Source organism: Lissotriton vulgaris, chromosome 4_1 (assembly GCF_964263255.1).
Source record: "Lissotriton vulgaris chromosome 4_1, aLisVul1.2, whole genome shotgun sequence".
NCBI classification, from domain to species: Eukaryota; Metazoa; Chordata; class Amphibia; order Caudata; family Salamandridae; genus Lissotriton; species Lissotriton vulgaris.
Genome location: NC_141691.1, coordinates 113,582,722 through 113,604,751, shown reverse-complemented (window position 1 = coordinate 113,604,751; position 22,030 = coordinate 113,582,722).

The following is a 22,030-nucleotide window of genomic DNA, read 5'->3' as shown; positions in this document are numbered from 1 at the left end:
CCCACTTCATTACCTCTGATAGTGTTTTAGTCACTTCACACCAGTAGTTCACAATAAGAAGACATGTCTAAACGATATGGTAGAGGTCCGCAGGAGCACATGGACATCTAAAGCATGTAAGGCCAAAGAGGAGGTGTGCCTTGTGGAGATGGTTGGAGGTGAGGTAAGCACTGTGGAGGTAGTACATCTGTACCAGCCACAGTTTAGAGGAGATTGTGATGTTACGGGGGCCATCTTGGCATCTCGACAATCGTCTTCTTCTAGTTGTCCCATACATTTCTCCTATTGGGACAGCAGTTGTGGCAGTGTATTTTGTTATATGAATATGTTTTTTTTTTGGATTGTCATACCCAGCTTGCTGCAGAGGAGACCTTATGTTGTTTTTATATTTAAACACAAAAAGGGTTCAGTGAGTCACAGGACAAATGTTTGTATTTAAGCTAAGTGAGGCTCTTGAAAATGTTCACAATGTCTCACAAAGGATGCTTCATTATAGGATGATTTATCTCGTCCAAGAACAATCTTGACTGGATCAGCCTCAACCAAACTTGAGAGCTGGGATGAGATCATATCACACACATATTTCTGAAATTGCCTTGAGCCTAACTCTGAATTAATTTGGATTCAGAGCACCCAAAGCAATGCTATGTAACTTGTGTGGTGTGTCAACTTTGAATGGTAGCTGTTGGGGTTTGGAAGCTCTCAAGAGATTCTTGTTCTCGCACCAGCACGTTGCTATGTCTTTGAAGACAAAGTCATTGTTAGCCTTATATAACTCTTCCCCGGATGGTGACTTTTCCTGTGATTGTTGCCATAGATTCACAATCCAAGATGCACCTGTGATGTCATTTCATCTTTAGACCTTATATATGGAGGCACTGATGCCAGATGGGTGCATCATAACAGTCCCATCTTGTTTGTAATGTTCATCGCCTACTTGCTACCCTTTTTATCCCTGACCTTTGCTCTGCTTTGTCGCTGGATTTTTTCCTGAATTTCTCAGTCTTGAAGATGCATGTTGTATTCTTTCCCAATCCTGGTTCAGGGTAGTTTGTCACCTTGATTTCCTTCACTTACAATAATTCATCATCTTCAATCAAGAACTACCAAGACTGTCAAGGAGGTTTATCTGCCCTTTTTACCATTTTTTCCTATGTGATACCAACTTAAGGTGAAACTTATTTTCCTTCAGATTTATATAAAGTGAATGGTGGCCCAGTCAGTCCTTGGAGGAGTTACCCTTTCCTCGGGCAATTAAGAAGGAAGGTTGATAGACGTTCACATCATCCTGTTGATGGAGCAGGGTTTTCACGTAAAATAAAACCTGCTCAGATTGAACCCTCAGAATAATTTACTAACAGCCAGATTCATCAAGCTATATTGCACTCGCAAAGGGCCAGATTCTCAGAATCTGGCCCTTTGCGAGTGCAATTTTTGCATTTGGGATTCATCATCCCAAATGCAAAAATCGCTATTTGCGAAATCGCATATTTGCGAGGAATTGGATTTAAGGAATCTCTATTAGAGATTCCTTAAATGCAATTCATTAACCAATTTGAAATTGCGAATTCGCAATATTTGGTCGCTATTTACCACGAAGTCTGACTTCGTGGTAAATAGCGAAAAAATAGAACAAAGCACTTTAGTGCAATTTTCTCTGTTGCATGTTACACACACACATGTCCTTTGGACATGTGTGTGCGCAACACCTGTGTAAATTTGCATTTCATGGGGTGCTACAGGGTGTCCTTTGGACACCCCTGGCACCCTTGAAATCGCTATCTTATTTGCGATTAGCTAATTGCTAATACTCCCCATTCATTCCGGGAGTTATTCCTTATTTGCGATTAGCAATTTGCCAATCGCAAATAAGGAAGATGTAGGAATCGCAATATTTTTTGCGATTCCTACATGAATCCCGTTTTGCAAGCCCTTAATATCGATTCCTTATGAATCGCTATTAAAGACTCGCAAAACGGGTCTTTGATGAATCTAGCTGTAACTGTGTGCAGTGAAAAAATAAACAAGAAAAAGTTTATCATGGGAAAATTCTTCTGCGCAAGCGTGAAACTAAACTACTGAAGTAGGCCGCAAAATTCTTCTGACTAATGAAAAACAAAGGACTAATGCTGCTTTAGTGAGCGTTCATAATAACTGCTGTAATGCGAACATATTAACATGAATTGCACAGGGATAAATGCAGCATTCAAGTTGGTGCGTAGAGAAAGGCATTTCAAATAAGAATACATGTTTGTGTTTAATTCATTGTAGAAACAAGCATGGGTTTCGTACTGCATGACCGATAAGGGCTTAAAAAGTCAGTGCGCCGAAAATTAAATCCTAGAAAATTGAAATGTGAGCAAGAGCAAAAGATGAACCTGACTTATCCCTCGAATCCTGAGTGCCTGCCAAGATCCGATTGAAAAGAAAAATGTTATGAACATGGAAGGAAGCTTGCTCTGCAGCGAGGCGCTCAGCGAGAAAAATAATACAATGTAAAAGATGACTGCCGGAGAAGAGGAAACAAGCGGTAGAGACTTGGGGGCATATTACCAACAACTAGCGATAATTATCGCTATGTTGGTTTAGCGGCGATATTTTTATCGCCGAGCTGCGGTGATTTTTATCGTTTAGGAACCTTGCTATTATCAAGGTTTATCTCCTAAGCGATAAAAATCGGCCGAAATGCATGAATATCGCTGAAAAGTCAGCGATATTCATGCATTACCGAGCTAATGCTCTTAGCCATGTTATCCACCTACCATTGGATAACATGGCTAAGAACTGCTCAGCCATTATAATAATGGGGTAACCCTAAAGGTACTGGACCTGGGTAATTGCTAATGTAAACAAACAATGGTCCAAGACCCAATTTTTTGAAAACGAAAAATCAAGGATTAAACAGCTCAAGGTGTGCATAAAATTCACAACCCAAACACAATTAAATGAAAAACAAGAGAAATAGGCAACAGTAACAAACTCAAGCTTTTTTTGCATTTAATCCATTCTTGGAGTTCAAAATATTATCTACAGTTTTTTATACATTTTAATATACAGTGCCCCGTATCAAGAGCGTGCAGTAAAAGAAAAGAAAGTGTCAAAGGGCGTGATCGTGATGTAGGTGAAAAGAGAAAAGAAATCACACAGAGTGTATAAAAAATTATTCTGTATTATTCAGAAAAAACAGTCAACAAAGGACTGGAGCAATAAAACCTGGCCACATTAGTAAGTCAAATGTACAGTCCTTAATGATATTCATGAGACATAAGATGTATGAATGTCTGCACTAAAGGGAAGATAACATTAGTGGTCCAGGTATTTTTGAATTAGGTGTCGACGTTTCGACTCGTCTTGCGGCCTTGCGGTTAGTTATTCCTGGGCCATGCGAGTCTTCTTCAGGACAGGACAGATATGACGGGGCAAGGGATCAAGACGAGTCAAAACGTCGACACCTAATTCAAAAATACCTGGACCACTAATGTTATCTTCCCTTTAGTGCAGACATTCATACATCTTATGTCTCATGAATATCATTAAGGACAGTACATTTGACTTACTAATGTGGCCAGGTTTTATTGCTCCAGTCCTTTGTTGACTGTTTTTTCTGAATAATACAGAATAATTTTTTATACACTCTGTGTGATTTCTTTTCTCTTTTCACCTACATCACGATCACGCCCTTTGACACTTTCTTTTCTTTTACTGCACGCTCTTGATACGGGGCATTGTATATTAAAATGTATAAAAAACTGTAGATAATATTTTGAACTCCAAGAATGGAATAAATGCAAAAAAAGCTTGAGTTTGTTACTGTTGCCTATTTCTCTTGTTTTTCATTTAATTGTGTTTGGGTTGTGAATTTTATGCACACCTTGAGCTGTTTAATCCTTGATTTTTCGTTTTCAAAAAATTGGGTCTTGGACCATTGTTTGTTTACATTAAGAACTGCTCAGGGCAGGTGTTAGCTTTTGGAGATATTCGCGCTTAGCGCGAATATCTCCAAAAGTTGGTAATAGGACATAGCAATGTTAGCGACTGTTTCCAGTCGTTAACATCTTGGCACGCCCACTTTGCATGTCATTAGTGATAAATATCACTGACATGCAAAGCGGGGCCCAAGATGGTCGCTATCTCCTACTAGCTGTCGCTAACTGGTGTTAGCGACAGCTAGGTAATAGGGAGATAATTTTATCTCCGCTTTCTTGGCTTTCAAAGCCAAAAAAGTGGAGATAAACCCCCTTGATAATATGCCCCCTTGACTTTATTTCCTGAGGAGAAAGTTGATGTCATTATGGATGACTAAAACAAAGAAGTCTTTAAAACCTATGTGTGAGTAGAGTGCTGTGATAGTACACCCCCTTCCTAAACCAATCAAATGTGGAGCATGACCTAAGTTAGATACTCCTGTGGGTTGGTCTTTGGGTTTTAGGGTATAATTGAGGTGCCCGGAGGGAGGGGTTTTTGACAGAAATTTTGCTGACTTTTGGGGTGAGATTGTCGCATATCGTTAGTTTGCTGTTTCTTGATTTATTCTTTGCCTCTTCAAATCTTCTTGAATGGCCTTTGCTGTTACCCTGGCCAGGTGATAGTGTTTTACTATTTGGGTTACTATAGCCTGATATCTGAATTTACATAACTTTTGCAAATGTATTTTATTTCTGAAACTTTTGTCTCTTCTCCTATCCACTCCTAAATGCATTGTCATTGAATATAAATTCGTCATTCTCTCTTCTGATGTTGTTTGCTTTGTGACGGTCCATGATTGGTGCTGAATTTATGTACTTTATGAGCATTATTTTACATTTATTTAGAAAAATTATATAGATATACAAATTAGTCTGTGTTTATTTCAGTATTTTTATTATGAGTACTGATTTGTCTACATGATCAACAACACAAAGATTACATTGCCATATTTGGTGAATTAGGAAGAGCATAATAATGGAGATTAGTAAATTCTAGAAACACACTGATTTATTCAACACCGCAAAGGAGCTTTGCTGGGTAATGGAAATTGGGCCCAGTCTTTAGAAAAATTATAAGTTCCTGAGCGCTGCGTCAGTTTTGGTAGCGGAATATTGATGGTTGTTTTGGTTATTTAGTCAAATCAATAATCGATTTAATGATTTTGATTACTAATATGAAAAGTTAGTGTTTTGTTTTTATGTAGATTGGAAGAAATATGGGTATGAAGTTGCCTAAGATCCCGGGATGTTATATTAAGCCTAATTGGTAATCATAGTGTGGAGTAGAAGTATAACCACGCTGAAAGTCATAGTGTAGAGAAATACTACACTGGAAGTTATTTGTCTGCTGGGAGACACAGCCTTCTGCACAGCGCCCATAGCCCTACCTGAGTGTGCCTGAGCTGGGAAAAGCACACGGAGAGAGTCACGCTCGGCAGACCGGACAACAGCGCCAGAATCCCGCCACCTGTCGCGCCGCCGCCTTGGGACTACGTTTCCCATCAGGCTTAGCGGCGGCGCGTTCCCCGACGCGGCAGAAGCGCCGGGAGGGGCATTACAAAATCGAGAGCCCTCGGTGGAGCGGAGGGGAGACACAGCCTTCTGCACAGCGCCCATAGCCCTACCTGAGTGTGCCTGAGCTGGGAAAAGCACACGGAGAGAGTCACGCTCGGCAGACCGGACAACAGCGCCAGAATCCCACCACCAGTCGCGCCACCGCCTTGGGACTACGTTTCCCATCAGGCTTAGCGGCGGCGCGTTCCCCGACGCGGCAGAAGCGCCGGGAGGGGCATTACAAAATCGAGAGCCCTCAGCGTCGCGGGACGCGAGCGGGACGCCCGGGGCTAAGCCCGGGCAAAGGGCGGGCCCTCTGTGGCCCTCAGAGGCACGAAAAGGCCAGGCTAGGCCATTCCCCTAATATTTCGGCGGATCACCAAGGTACTGTTCCTACTCTACTACTGTGTTTACCAAGCTGTATGTCTGTGATTGGTCCGTATTCAACCAGACATCGATCGATTGTCAGCCATAATTATTCTTTCCTATTGGCTCTTCTTCTGATCAAATCTGTGGGCAAGCTTTCTGTAGGTTGTTCAATCAACAGCTTCGAATATGGTGAAAAAACGGGCACCTGTGCCGGACGAGTCTGTGAATACCTTAGACTCTTATTTGGTACAAGTGGTTAATGACATTAATAACAAGCGTAGGCAATCCTTAGGCTTAAGTCAATCACCCATCATGCCTTCGGAAAGTCCTTCCACAAGTACATTTAGCACTGAGACATCTGATCCACCGCTAGTAAACCCCACAATACAGCCTACAGACCAGAACCTACACCCCAATGGAGCCGTGGTAAATACCGATGTTGACTCTGATCCTCGATTTGATGGATCAGTTTCGATAGACCTATCAGTAAATACCAACAACGACTCTAACCATCAGATCTCCATCACGGAAGTAGCATCACAATCCCCGCGGCCCTTTACACGGGCGGTCAGAGCCTGCCGTAAATCCGTAGCCAAACGGGGGGGGAAACATCTAGGCAAAAAAAAGGCCACCACTTCATCTTCCAGACGGCCAGAGAAATTGGCGGATCTTGACACTGAGAGCGAGCCTAGTAGTAATAACAATGACGACCTCTTCAATAGGATCCAAGAAATGATAGACATTAAAATCAAGACCATAATCAAACCCATGATCGGGAAGTTGGATAAATTAACATCGGAGGTCAAAAAGCTGGGCGCGGCCCATAGCAAGCTGGCCGAAGAGGTCGAAAACCTGTCCTCTCTTGTCACAAATCTAATTCCTACTAATGGGGAGGACACTCCTACCGTAAGTAACTCGCAACTCACTCAGCAGGGGCCTCCGCTTCCGCCGCCATTACCACCAATCTTATTGCCTGTCCCTGGGCAGGTTGCTGAAGCAGCAGATCACAGTGTTAGCATAACTGCCGCCCCTGGGGGAACACAGCAGGAGGATCTTTCAGCTCAATTTATTCTGGAAGCCTCACCGGTAGTTCTGGTGCTGGCAAATGTCCCTGTCCTAGCACAAGGCAAAGTAGAGTCCAATCAGGATCTAAAAGATAAAGCGCTGTATTGGCTCACTAACAACATGCTTATGACAGATCAAGGATACGATAAGCTGGCAGGGGACATCGTTATGTCTAGGAGGGTATCTTGGATAGGAAGCAAGCCCAAAAAGTTCCAAGGGGATTGCGTTATTTTAAACTTCGCAAACGCGGAGGTCCTTCCAGATATTCTGAACAATGTCTTCCCACCTCAACGCCGTAGAGGCTCCATTGTCCCTCTCACCCTTAAGTTCTTTTTCGATGAGTCTAAGTTTCGTACCTTACCAAATCCCAGCGGCTACAACAGACACACCAATAAGAGTAACTGGAGAGCTGCCACCCGACCTCGACATCCAAATGACTGGCTTCAGCCTATAGCTCATCAGGACCCAGGAAGATTTTATCGTCCGATTGATTTGAACATCAGGCCTGTCCAGGCACAAGAGCCAAGAGGTAATGTCTGGGGTGGGGGCTTGCCGGGTGAGGATCGCTACGCCCGGGGCGTCAGGACAGTACAATGGCCGAGAAACGACCAGTTTCCGCATTTTCCAAACACACCTCAATTTATGTGGAACCCAGCACCATATGGCCACGGGCAAGTAGCCACTCCGTTTGAGTGGGGCTTTAGTACAGGCAATAGGTTTGCCCCTCTATCTGACCTAAATACCTGTGATTGACTTGAACCAGGAATCACGCACGCTAGGGAGGAGCCGAATGACCCATCATTAGCAAGTGGCGCTTTGGTAACACAACAAACAGCCAAAATAGCACCAGCATGCGCTAACAACTTAAAGCCACCACCCTCCGACTCATGTAAGATCATTAGCTGGAACGTAGCAGGTACAAATGCAAAACGCCAGGATAAAGCATGGTTGAGCTTTGTTTCAGAATATCACATCATTGCCCTGCAAGAAACTTGGGATACATCTAACAGTTTCTGGCTGGACGGGTTCACTAGCTTCACTAAACCTGCAAGATCCAGCAGAGCGGGCAGAGCCAAAGGCGGCTTGGTGTTTCTGTTTTCATTAGCCCTAAAAGGCACCTATAGGCTGATCAGCGTTGACTCTGACAACATCCTTATAGTCGAGAGGGTGATTAACAAAGATAGCAGGACATTGTTTGTCAATTTCTACAACTCTGGGAACAGCGATTACAGTGGGCGTAATATCACTAACCTGGAAAACATTTTAAACATAGTATCACAGGATATCAATTTTGCTTTTGAGTTTATTTTATTAGGCGATTTTAATATCCATCCATGTGGTTTAGCCTGTAAGGGCAGAGAAGTCGACGTGGCTGATGACGCAGCCACACGGGGACCTCACTTTGAACATTCCGCAGAGGGGCAGGAACTAGAAGAGCTATTGGCCTATTACGACTTGCACGAACCTGACTGCGGGCAGAGAAGTCCAACCTTTACTGGGGCCCAACATGGTACAGTGATTGACTATATTTTTGTCTCTTTAGGCATCTTAAATCGGACTATGGCCTATCGCACAGTCCCCACGCATTACAGTGATCACAATCCGGTCCTACTTGAAGCAGCCTGGGGAGCTCACTTGGGGCCACCACCAGCAACGCCTAAACCTGCCCATCCCCTGAGGATCTCTGATCAAGACAGACGCGTAAAGTGGGCTAAAGTTATCCCTGAAAACTGTTATGGAAAATGCTACCCAAAAATCAAAGCCCAGGTGGAGTTATGTAGAGATCCGGGCACCCAAAGGACCAAAATTATAGCTGCTTATGAGGCAATTTGCGACCAGGTCTCGAAGGATCTACTCGCCAAACCTATCCGGGGAGCCCATGGCCACAAGCGATGGTTTGACCCTGCATGCTCTAAAGCCCACAGAGAACTATTGGCGGCACTCAAATCTGTGCCCAGGGTCAAAGAGGACATCTCGAGATTAAGAAAAGCCTATAAAGCAGCTATAAAGAACCGTAAAGACAACATCAAACGAGAAACATGGGACAATCTCCTTTCAGCGGCTGTACTGAAGGACAGTAGGAGATTTTGGGAAATCATCAAACAGCCCTTATTTCTTGACGACAGCAATGATCCCATGGACTGCGTGATTACTGACGAGTCTTGGTTGTCTTTCTTTGAAAAAGTATACGGGGGCGATGCTGAAGGATCAAAGATAGGTAAACTGCATAACATAGATGCCCACCATATCACCTTTAACGCCCAAGAAGTGGAAAAAGCCTTGTTGGAAACCACTAGACATAAGGCACCTGGGCCAGACGGAGTACCCGCTGACTTTTTCATGTTTTCACCCAAACTTTGGGCCGAGGTCTTGTCAAACGTATTTAATGCAGTTACTGGAAACCCTGCTCCTGCTTCATGGGCCAAATCTATCATCGTCCCTATTTTTAAAAACAAAGGTCGGCGGGACGACCCTGCATTTTACAGGCCAATATCCCTCCTGGACTCAACTGTAAAAATCTTGGGCAGAGTCCTCTTATCTAGACTGAGGGAAAACGTCGATGGCTGCGGTGGGCTGTCCGAACTGCAATACGGCTTCAGAGAGAGGAAAGGTACCATCGAACAATGTAGTAATTTACACCTACTCATCTCTAAGTACACGGTCGCCAAGGAGGGTTCCGTGTTTCTTGCTTTCATGGACCTTTCGTCGGCGTTTGACCTCGTTAATAGGTCAAAATTGTGGGCGATTCTGTTAGAGATGGGCATTGACAAAGCACTGGTTACATTCATGGCAGCGTTGCACCAGGAACTTTTTGCGGCTGTACGTGTGACAAATAATGGCAGATGTACCCCTCCGTTCAAATCACTAAAGGGGGTACGGCAAGGGTGTATTTTAGCCCCTACGCTTTTCACCATTTATATCAACGGCCTAGGGGAACACCTGCGCAGTCAGGCCGCGGACGTCCCGCGTGCAGGAGATGTGCTTATCCCGGCACTCCTGTACGCGGACGACGCGGTGCTGATAGCCCGCACTGGTGTTGGACTGCAGCTCCTATTGGATGCCTTTGGCTCTTTTATGGAAAACTTGGACCTAAAGGTGAATGTATCAAAATCACATACGATGGTCATGGGGCGCGAGTGCATCAAAAAAAGTCATAAGTCATTCTTTTGTAGTGGGGTTCCTGTTTCGAATGTAACCACATTCCCCTATTTGGGCATTTTGTTCGACCCGAAGGGAACTTGGGGGCCACAGATAACAGCAAAAAGGTTGGCAGTAACCAGGTCTTCCTCAGCGATCCTAGGCTTCGCGGGCAAGTTGGGGGCAAGGCCTATGGAAGCACTTCTAAAGATCTACAAGTGTAAGCCTGTGGCCATCGCACTGTATGGATCTTCAGTATGGGGTTATGTAAATCTTGATCCTATCCAGAGAGCAGAAAACAAATTTATTAGATCTCTCCTCTCTCTACCTCAGTCAGCCCCAACTTATTCGATTCACCAGGAGGTGGGTTTACCCTACCTGTCGGATTCACTAAGCTTAGCGCCATTGATCCTATGGCTGAAAATATGGCTGAACGAAGACCTACCACTGAACCACATAATATTAAAAGATGTTCTTTCCTTAGACAAACATAGGAGCATTCCATGGTTGGCCTATTTAAATAAATCATTTACTGACTTAAGCCGACCAGAACTCTTTCTAAACCCAGAAAAAATCAAGGCCTCGGATATAGCCTATACAAAAAAGGCGTTCATGGGAAAAAAGGCAGCGCGTCGCGAGTACGTTGAACTATTGAAGCCCTCAGTTAGGGCACATAACCTGTTGGTCAGCGCTCCCTCCCTTGCCCCTTATCTCAGCTTTGTTACATACCCCTATCACAGGTTTTTATTGACTAAGTTCAGGTTTAACCTGATACATTTTTATCTAGGCTCTTTTAAGCAATGGCAGAAGCCAGAGCTAGCCCCACCCTGCAGGTGTGATGACTTTTCGGTACAGGACACAATGCACTGTGTTATGTTCTGTAGCTTATATCACGAGCAGAGGAAAAAATATTTGCTCCCCATCCTGAAAGAAGCAGGTTTCACACAGGTACGCCCGGCGCTGCTCTACTTACAGCTTGCGTCAAATCCACGTACAACCTTCTGTATCGCTAATTTCTTAGTGGCCGCAGCAAGGGCGAAAGCTGTTGGTTAAATTTTGCCTTCTTAATATCAATATTGTATATAGCATTTTTAAGGTGTATGTAGATTGTTTTTTTAAACACGCAATGTCATATATGTTTTTTATGCTATGTTTTATTGTTTAAGTTTCTTTGTATGACTTGGAATAAGTCGAATAAAGATATCCTGACTGACTGACTATTTGTCTGCTGTTATAATAGCAAGTGGCGAAAGGAAATTGATGTTAGTTAGGGACTAACTCTGTTGTAAGGAGAGGTTATGAAATAGTGGAAAGTCTGCTTCCGAAACTCTGGCCTTATCCCCAGAGGAGTACCTAGCCCTCTTTTAATAAAAAGTCCTCCTGCAAAACGTTGGCCTTATGCCTAGGGGAGTACCAAGACCTCTATTCATTTTTTAGAGGGTAGAGTGGCGCTAGTCGTTATTTGACTGGAAGCAAAAGAGAATCCTATTGAGTAATTGAACTATACCTTTACTGGGGGAGCAGACAAAGGCGCTGTTTTGTGTTGTTTCTAATAAAAATTTTGATACAAATATTTTGTTTTACATTGTCATATTATTATTGTGAAGGAAGAGTCAGTAGCAGGAGTATTACTGACATCAGAAAAAGCCACGCTGGCATTGGTCAGATTAGCGGGTGTGTATTGTGCTCTGTTTGGTTGGTTGGTGTGTGACGCGCTGGAATTGGATGAGCGTGAGCCAATAGAGTGAGCAGGTTTCCTGATTTTCCCTAGAGTATTTAGCAAACTAAAAGCGAGTTTGAAAAATGAAGTTGTTAAATGTGTTTTAGGATTTCTTTAAAAAGGATAAACCGATTGTGACTAGAGAGGGACTTCCAGTGCATCCTCCAAGAACCTCTGCTTCGTTTATGATGTTAGACCGTGGGTATCATACGTGTACATGGTTGGAGAACTGGGTGAGGTATACTGAATACGATGGAGTGTTAACTTTTCCAGAACATGGTACTTTTAATGTAAAGATTTTAGAGAATTTAGAAGGCAATTAAATTCCTTGAAACCAAATCCTAGACCTATGCAGTATGAGGCATTGGAAGAATGGGAGCATGACGGGTATAGGAGAGAGAGAGACAGGAATGGATTAAAATATGAGACTACAATGAGATGGTTCTCAGAGGCTAAGTGCGATGCTCAAATGAAGAGATGGAGGAGAGATGTGATCCTAGATGGATTATATCAAGTATTGGTTGCCGAAGATCAGGTTGGTGGAATGTGTAAGGAGAACAAGAATAATGTAGAGACTTCAGAATTAGATATGGATCCAAATGAAATCAATGATAAGTTATTAGAAGAGATGTTATTGAAAAGACCTCCACCATATCAGGAGAAGCCAGATGGGGTTACTCCAAGTGCACCTTTAATTGAAATAGAAGCTCCCAAAACTCCTTAAGTTTCACAGATTACACAGGTTTCTCGAAATTCACAGGAAAAATAGATTGAAATGCTAAATAGAGCGAAGGAAGAATTGACTCAGAAAATCAATCAGATGAGTTTAAATGCAGAAGCGTTGTCAGTTCCAGTGACGCTTGGTCCTACAGTTCCATTGTATAGTGAGGGTCAAAATATTTCAAGAGTAATCGGGTGAATAGTGCTAGGAATGTTAGCGCATCAGAGTCAGGTGAGATGTCATTGATTTTAGTAAATGGAAATGTGACTGAAACACAAAAAAGGAGTGTACAGATAGATCCGAAGGAAAATGTTGTCCAATGTGAGGGAAACAACTCCACTGTCAGGGTGTACTGGTTCAGCGGGACCTGCGCCGGAGTAGTTAGATGAATGGATAAAATGAATGGCATCTACTAAGTCCAAACCAAGAATGGATATAGGTAGATTGAGGGTAGATCTGGAAGAAAAGATTATTTGTATAATTAGTCCAAAGAGATTGAGTACAGGATGAAGAGTTGTTATTCTTGCTCAAGAATATTACATGGGAAGCGACAAATTTGCATGAGAAGTTAGCAGAAGCTGCACTAGAATATGGCATTGAAATTGAGAAGCCAAAAGCTTAGCAAAAGACATATAGATTGGATTTCAGTGATAAGGACTTAGAGAGTCTGAATGAAATGAAAATAATTTTTGTATAGTGCGATAGCTACCCTGAGGCGTCCTAGCGCTATGGACTGGCGTATGTAAGTGAATAGTGGGGCCTAGTCAGATTTATTGAATCACATGGTTTTTAGCTTTTTACGGAAGGACAGCAGGTTGGGCTCTGATCGCAGGTGGAGAGGGAGAGAGTTCCAGAGCCCTGCCGAATTGTAGGAAAACAATCAGCCGCCTCATCTGACTCTCCGAATCTTGGGTACTGTGACGCGGAAGGAGGAAGCAGATCTAAGCTGTCTGTTGGGATGGTAGGGGAAGATCATAGAATGATTAATGGTGGCCCCATTTTTTCCAGAAGGCCTGATGGGCGATGCACAGGCCCTTAAAGTCAATTCTTTTCTTGACTGGGAGCCAGTGGAGATCTCCTAGTTCTGATTTTACGGGGAGGCGACAAGGAATCTGGAGGAGGGTTCGTGCAGCACAGTTCTGGGTGACTTGAAGCTTGTTCAGAGTAGCCTGGGGGGCCCCTAGGTAGAGGGCATTCCCAAAGTCTAAGTGGGATAGAAGTAGGCCCTGGATCATAACCTGCCTCGCCTTAAAGGGTAGAAGGAGAAGGATTTTACGGTTGAGCCTGAGTATACCAAAGCAGGTGCCTGAAAGTTTGACTGCTTGGTAATTGAAGTTCAGTGACTTATCCAGCCAGACACCCAAGCTCTTGATTGTATCCTTGGATGTAGGGGCAGGTCCAAGACAGGGCGTCCACATGGAGTCAATAGAAGGATGCGGGGAGTTACCAAGAACCATCAGCACAGTCTTGTCTCCATTCAGTTTGAGACAAGACGATGTCACCCATGAAGTAACTCATGTTACTGGGCCCGGATTGGGGTTGGTTCAGAGCCACCACTAGCTGAGTGTCGTCCGCGTAAGAGATGATTTTAACCCAAAGGGACGGACGATCTTAGCCAGGGGGCTCATATAAACGTTAAAGAGCGTAGGGCTCAGGGAGGAGCCCTGCGGGACACCGCAGCTGAGAGGTTTGCTGGGGGAAGTGATTTCACCCTCAAAGACTTGGAAGGAGCGGTAGGACAGGAAGGACTCAAACCATGTGATAGCTTTTGTTGAGATTCCTAGATTGGTAAGTCTGCGCAGAAGGATGTCATGGTTTACAGTGTCGAAGGTGACACTGAGGTCCAGGATAATCATAGCAGTAATACCTCCTTGATCCATAATCTTCCTGGCCTCCTCTGTCACAGCGAGGAGAGCGGTCTCCGTCCCATGCATGGGTCGGAACTCTGCCTGGGAGGGGTCCAGCAGGTGGTTAGTTTCGAGGAACTCAGTCAAAGATTTATTGACATGTTTCTCAATGATTTTGCTTAGCCAGGGCAATAGGGAAATAGGTTGTTAGTTCCCTGGGTTCTTTGGGTCTAGGTTGTGAAGGAATCGAAATTTTACAAGGCTGGACTATACTTACCAATAGCCCATATATAACATAAATGAATAATAAGGCAGTCGGCAATGGAGAAGGTCGAATCGTTTATTCAATCAAATACAAGCCCTGTCAGGGGAGCCTCGGTCTACACGACCCATGGAGGTGCGCAGAGGAGACTGACGAAATACAAGTGATACAAAGCATATATACGTTTTCACACATTCAGGTTAACACCCTACAAGGAAGAATACAAGTTGTCAGGGAGCCAGCAGGAAGACCCATATAAGGCACCATTGATTGCTAGTAGCTAAGACGGAGCTATTCCGTGGGCAGGTCGGTGAGGTGCCCTCTTGTCTATCTAGAGCCCGGGGAGTACAGGAACGGGCTCTGCTAGAATGCACGCATCCCACAAGAGGGGCAGGTGCGACCATGGGTTTCCCTGAGCTACACACAAAAGATCAGAGAAGCAGGCTGAGTAATTCAACATGGTTTCGTACCAAGAACTAACCCTTGGAGAAGTGTGGCTCACTGGTTAGAGGAGGCAGACTCTGGTGCAGAGGTCAGACCCGGGACCAGGGTTCAATTCCCGACGTGGCAGGGTCTTGAGCTCAAAATGTCCACGGACTTGATAATTCTCGCCTCGGTGCCTACTCGAATATTGGGTTCACACTCTGCAACTCTGGGCAATAGCTTGCTTAATCTCCACTATGGCCCTACCGCGATGGGATGCCTGGTCTTCAACTTGGGGATGCCCAGTAGGGCTTATCTCGCAGGGAAAGCCAGGACGGGTTCCCAAAGCAAGCGCTAAGAGACCTGACTGTGATTTGGCGCTATATAAATCAAAATTAACATAACATAACATGTGACTTCTGGGAAACAGTACATGAACACGGGGAAACGAAACAAGATGGCCCTAGTTATATCAATAGGTCTAAATGGGCCTACATGAATCTTTCCTTCCTAAAGCTTACATATATAGCATGATACTATGTGATTATTTATATGCATATACAGTTATATGGTACATAGTGGGCCAATCATGAATATATTTAATTTTATATCCCAACAGACGGCCCTTTTGGCCTACTACGGCAAATATAACTATTTCACTCCACAAATACCCCTTCATCAATCTGCATGAGGTCTGTTACCTCCTTCTGAATCATTTGTTTCTCTATCTTTTCCTGCCGGGAAAGGGTCAGAGCCGACGTTATCCTTTTTGCACAAAAAGTACAACATGCTGGGCCGCATTGGAGGCATAAACAACACCTGAAAATAACCCCAAATGCTCCTGCTAGGATCATGAATATCTTCCAACCCCAAGTAGCCAGGAGGCCCCAGAATCATCCACTGAGGGACCAAGTGCCATTCTCTTCATGAATCTCGCTAGCTAATCGATGTAATTTCTTGATCGCAAGATGTATGGTAGGGGCCGAGTCAGCAATAAATACGCAACAAGAGCAGCCAATCACGCGGCAAGCTCCACCCCTGTCTGCCAGGATGACGTCTAACACCATCCGATTTTGAAGAGAAACAAGCCTCGTAGCCTGAAGTTCAACGGTAAGGTTGGTCAATATCTCGGTCGTGGTTTGAACCACATTTTCCACTATTCTAGACAAGCATCTTATGTTTTGACTGTTAAAGATCGGACCCCAGAATGGAACTAGGCCCTTTGAAATATCTTCAAACTGCTGCAGTGAGGTATCTGTCTGATCAGTACTATCGGTATCATAGCTCCTAATAGTCCGAATAGATTCCATCTCTCTTTTTACTAGCCGATGGGTCCTATGGTAATCAGAAGGGGCAATATACACAGTGGGAAAAAGAAAGGACAGATAACACCGTCCTGCCCATCCTCGAGGGAGCCAAGTATAAGCATTTTCCCCACATACAAAATATACATTAGGGGGAGTGATCATCGGGGGAGTACTGTCGGTCTGCAATGTATAGGTGTAGTTACAGGTGATACTCCCTACCTTAACGTGACCTCTCCCCCTAATACAGAATAGGGAGGTGGCATTGATTATGAGGATCTACAGGGCTTTATCCTTTGTAACACTGCGTTCCTTAAAATGCTGGAAATACAGAGTAGAATTAAAAAGTTCAAAATCCTGCATTTCTTCCTGCAACCAGGTATCATTTTTGGAATCAGTATATACATTCATACAAGCATTTGGATCTAAGGAACCCTGACCTTCATCCCCTTCAGCATCGAATCCTTGGTGTCGCTCTATATTCTTTAAAATGGCTTCATAATCCTTTTCAGAATATATTCTGGGATTTGCAACATAGTGCGAATACATTAACAATAACAGTTGCCACCATGCTTCACAGCTAGCTAAATAGGACAAAGGGAGGGAAATGAATAACTCATGCTGATGCATGACTGACGGTAACAAACCACTGACCCAACAGTTCATTTTGTTTGTGGTACTGTGGGTCTGATGCAACAATTCAATAAAAACATTCTTTGAATAAGTTTCCCTATGCCTAGCCTTATGCGGAAGCAAAGAATAAAAGAGATGTTCTTCTGGGGCAGGAGTAGTTTTTTAATAATTTCTGCACGGGATGCTGAAATTCCAAGTATACAAACACACACACCATTATTACAGTAATTATAACAATAAAAGAAACAAATGCCACCTTCACTCTGGTGGGCCATCCGGAAAACAGTTGCATATTATGAATATGACGCCGAGGGGCTAGTGGTCGTTCATCTTCCATCATAAATCGATCAAAAGGAAACATACTCTCTAAAAGTCCAAATCTATCTCGGTCCCTTGCTAAAAGTTCAAAACTAATCTCCGTATCCACAAAGCACGCACACCACCAGAGTGTTTCTTCTTCTCACCAAGGGATCTTCTCCCTGTGTCCGTTTTTTTAGAGCCTCACAGGCAGACCCTTATCGTTCATCCAAGAAAAAGCAAACTTTCAAATTCCAAAGGTACGATCGCGGCCCTTAACTCAGTCTTTCTTTCTGAACAGAGCCTTATTACACAATGTTCCAAACTCTCTGCGAGTCCAGTCCAGTGTCTCGCTCAGTACCCCAATCAATTTACTCAAGGTTTTTCAACACAAAGTCTTGGTCTAATTTCTTCCATCAGAGAGTGGGGTGCTGCGCTGTTTTCGGGGCCGCAGAACGTATCCACAACGGCCAGTTTGCCCCTGGTCAGAAAACAATTCGGTAGCATGAGCAACAGACTCGGTCACCCCTTGTGGCGCTTTGGGACTGGCAGTTTGCTTCTGACTGAGCTGTCACACCTTCCCCTTCAGGCAACACTTCCGAAAAGGGCACAAAGCTTTTGATCAACTCTTCTTCCAGACTCAGCACTCCGTCTTTGTTTTGCCGATCAGAGGGCAAGGGCAGCGGCAGGCGCTTCACATGGCTTACGTGGATCCAGTGCTTTCAGCCATGCGCCTTCACCGCCGTCCTTGTGACCAAGATGATCTGGTAGGGCTCGGACTCGATGTCCGTTGATAATTCTTCACCAGTACCCACTGGCCAGGCTCCAAACGATGTCCAGGACCCTCCGGTAGTGGCTGCAATGTGTCCGATACCTGTTGATGAATAGAACGCAGATCTTTAGTCAATGCATAAAGGTAATCTGTCATCAATGGATAATCGATATCCCTTAAAGATCTGGGCCTGGGGACTCCCCACACATTTGCGGGACGGCCAAATATCACCTCATACGGAGACAGACCGGTTCTAGTATGAGGAGTCGTTCTAAGGGACAATAATGCCAATGGGAGGGCATCAGGCCACTTTAATCTAGTGTCTGCACAGATTTTGGCCATTTTGAGCTTTAGGATAACATTATATTTTTCTACCAAGCCCGCTGACTGTGGATGTCTAGCAGCATGGAACTTTTGCCTTATTTTTAATCCATCACAAACACTTTGTACAAGTAAGGCATTAAAATGGGGCCCGTTGTGCGACCAGATAATTCGGGGCAAACAATATCTAGGGAAATATTAATTGATTAGGACTTTAGCAGTGGCAATTGCAGTGGCATCTTTGGTGGGGTAGGCCTCTACCCATTTACTAAAAGCACATACCACCACCAATACATACTTGAAATTATTCACACGTTCCATTTGTATGTAATCTATCTGTATGACTTCAAAAGGCAAGGATGGCGGAGCAAAATTGCCACTCAAAACAGATTCTCTACCTCCGGGATTATGCCGTAAACACACCGGGCAATATTTAACAATGTGGGCTGCTGTTTTGGAAATGTTTGGATTATTCCATACTGGGTCTAATACTGCACTAACTCCTTTTGCACTTATGTGAGCCGGTCCATGCGCCATGGTGACTACTGCATTAGGGAGCAACCTTTGCTGCTTGTCAGATCGGTCTATCCAACATTCATTCTCGTCTAGTTTCCCAATCTCCCGCTCCTACCTCTGCATCTCTTCCATAGTCGCTTCCTTCTGTAACTCTTTCACACTTTCAATGGTATTATCAAAAAGGAATGTTTCGGTGGTCCATCGGGCAGATGTACTAGGAAACATGGGACTTCCTTTAGCCTGAGCCGTTTCCTTTGCTACTGAATCGGCAAAGGCGTTCCCTTTTCCAGTAGAATCTACAACTTTCTTGTGAGCACTGCATTTAATAATAGCCAACTCCTTTGGTAATGTCAAAGCAAATAGTAATCGATCTATCAAGGGACCATGTTGAATTTTCTGGCCATACGTTGTAAAAAAAACCCTCTCCCTCCACAGCCTCCCAAAACTATGGGCAACGCCGAAGGCGTACTGGCTGTGTGTAAAAATATTCACCCTCAGACCTTCACTCAATTCACAGGCTCTTAACAAAGCTATTAGTTCAGCTGCTTGGGCTGAGTAGTGTGAAATCCGTGCAGTTTCCACTACTGTCTTCAAAGTTGTAATGGCATATGCAGCTGTTGCAGTGCCATCGGGTAACTTAAAACAAGAGCCATCCACATACAATTCCCCTTCTGATTCAAGTAAAGGGGTGTCAGTTAAATCTACACGCCCCTTTGTTTCTTCTTCCGTTCTAAATACACAATCATGGACATCAACTCTTTCATCTTTCTCCGGGAGAGGCAATAGTGTGGCGGAGTTCAAGGTAGTACATCTTTTAATCGTAATGTGAGGGGCAAATAATGTCAATTCATATCCTGTCAATTTGGCACTCGTCAGGTGCTGGGTCTTAGTTCTATTTAAAAGGATATCCACAGCATGAGGTACCATGACTGTGAGGTCAATGTTCAGGACTATTCCCTCTGATTGTCGAATGGCCAGTGCCATTTCAGCAGTAGCCCTCAGACAGCTTGGGAGGGCTCGAGCAACAATGTCTAAAGCTGAAGAGAAAAATGCATAAGGTCTCTGTTTTCCACCAAAAGTCTGTGTTAACACTGATAATGAACAACCGTCCACCTCATGCACATAAAGTGAAAAAGGTTTTCGGTAATCTGGAGTTTCCAACACAGGTGCAGAACAAAGAGCAGACTTTAAAGTTTCAAAGGCTTCTTGACATTCATCCGTCTAGGGCAGGGGTTCATGCACATCTTTGGTTGTCAAATGCAACAAGGGTTTAGAGAGAAGTGAATAGTTAGGAATCCATTGACGACAGTAAGAGGTTATTCCAAGAAAAGCACGAACATCACGTTGAGTACGAGGTACAGACATGTTAGTTACAACAGATATTTGTTCAGGACTTAATCGCCTCCCCGCTTTCGACAGGAAATGGCCTAAGTAGGTCACTTCCTGTCGACAATATTGAAATTTAGAAAGGGACACTTTATTTCCTTTCTCAGCCAAATGGTGTAACAATTTCACCGTAGCCTCTTTGCATCCCTCCTTAGTATCAGAGGCCACCAATATATCATCTACGTCCTGAATAATTGTATTCCCGGCTGGCAAAATTAATTCATCAAGAACTGCTTTTAAGGCTTGGCTATAAATGCTAGGACTTTCAGTATAGACTTGGGGGGCGCGTGTAAATCTAAAACTTCGACCAGCCAATGAGAATCCGAAGATATGCCTGCTATCAGGATGTATCGGGATGCTAAAGAAGGCATTCTTCAGATCTATTACAGAGAAGTACTGAGCTGTGGGAGGAATCATAGTCAAAATAGCAGTTATATCGGGTACCACTGGATACTGTGGAACCACTATTTTATTTACCTCGTGAAGGTCGATCACAAAACGATATGTGTCCTTATAATCTGGGGCCCCATCAACTGGGGCTTTCTTCAAAATCGGTAAAATCGGGCTATTACAAGTATTCGCCGCTGTTTCTTCCACTACACCCTTTTTAATAAGGTCGCGAATAATGTGTAACATAGCCCGTTCACCTTCTGGTGAAATTTTATACTGTGGAATGCGAGGCAGCTGAGCATTAGGTTTCAGGGTAATGGACACGGGCTATCTTTAACAGACCAACACCAGTGTCTCCTGTAGCCCACAGTGTCTGAGGAATTGTAGAGAATTCAGGGGGAAGACGTTCACTTTTTGCAAAATATTGAGCGTCCATCAAAGAAGGTTTCTGCATTGTCAAATATACGCCATCCGGTGAACAATACATTCGAGCATGTAATTTCTTTAAGATATCCAAACCAAAGAGATTCTCACCACAATTTGATGTCAACAGAAAGGGTGACTGTATAGAAATAGGACCTACAGTGAAAGGCAGAGGCTTAGAAACGGGGCTTACCACAGGTATTCCAGAGAAACCTACCGATACATTATTCTGGCCAGACAGAGCAGCCCCTGGGACCATTGTATGAGCAACTGAACTATTCATTGCTCCAGTATCCAATAGGAATTTTCCTGATGCGCCCAACAGTTCCCCTTGTACATAAGGTCCCTCTTGGTCAACTGGTACTGTAATGTGGCCCCCTCTCTGCCCTTGGCTGTCTCATGCATAGTCTTGCCCGTCGTACCCGTCCTCCCTATAATTCTCGTTATAGTACTGCGGGCTATCAAAATAGTTTTTTCGAGAATCCTCCTCTCTTCGCATACTATTTCGATCCATATTTCCCCAGCCCCGTCCTCGTCCCCTACTGGGGCCATTTCTTTCCAACAACAAAGGACAGTCCGCTCTCCAGTGTCCCTCCTGTTTACAATATGATCACTGATTAATACCAATATTCAGGGGACCTCCTCTTCCTTTACCAACAGCTACACCCAATTGGGAGGAACCACGCCCACCTCGTCCTGCATTCTGTCCTCTACTAACTTGCTGCAACAAAACTCTGGTCTTTAAATCTTTTGTCTTCTTTTCAGTTTTTTCCTTGCTTTCATTTTCTCGATGCTCATAATATTGAGCCATACTGAGGATCACGGACGGGGTGGCCGTGGTCCACGTACTCTCAGCTGCCTGGAGGCGAGACATAATCTCTGGTAGCAAATTTGTCACAAACCGGTTTACAAACAGTCGTATCC